Source organism: Cynara cardunculus (genome assembly GCF_001531365.2).
Source record: "Cynara cardunculus var. scolymus isolate 2C chromosome LG 13, CcrdV1, whole genome shotgun sequence".
Taxonomy (NCBI): Eukaryota; Viridiplantae; Streptophyta; class Magnoliopsida; order Asterales; family Asteraceae; genus Cynara; species Cynara cardunculus.
In genome coordinates, this window is record NC_037540.1 from 31559739 (window position 1) to 31560417 (window position 679).

The window sequence follows — 679 nt, forward strand, 5'->3', positions numbered from 1 at the left end:
ATGCTGATCAGAATATCATTCCAATGATACACCGATGTAGGGGGAGTTGTGGTTTATTTCAAACTATGGCTTCTGAACACTTCAGTTCAGAACCTGTGCTTTACCGAGTGTGGTTTCTAAACACCCAGTTTAGAACCCGTGCTTAAAATGTTTTTTCTTTTCATTTTTTTGAGCTTAAAAGATTTATTACTTAAATCTACTTTCTAGAGGGAGTTTCTCTAGAAAGTTCAATAATTGTTTTTTTTTTGGAAATTGATTTTTTTTGGGGAAAACGAGTACATTTTCTAAACAGGTATTTCCAGAGATTTTACTTGCGTAACTTCTCATCGTACATAATTCCAATACCTGTTTTAGCTATTCTTCAAACTGTTGTTATCACGTCTCTTATACGAAAATCATTTTCGGTGATAATACACTCGTTTGTATTCAACATTGTTTTCTGATATTATTTTTTTTGACTGATTCACATATTTTTTTAATATCAGAATCTGTAAACTTGTTCTTACAGATCTTCATTTATTTCTCTCGTACATATCAAATAATCGTTGTCGCTTCATTCTTTATTGATCGTGCTTAAAGCCAAATTAATTGATCAACTTTTATCTGATCATTGTGCTTTAATGAAATAATATTTTTGATCATTCATTATGATCATATGTGCATAACGCAATACTTTAAG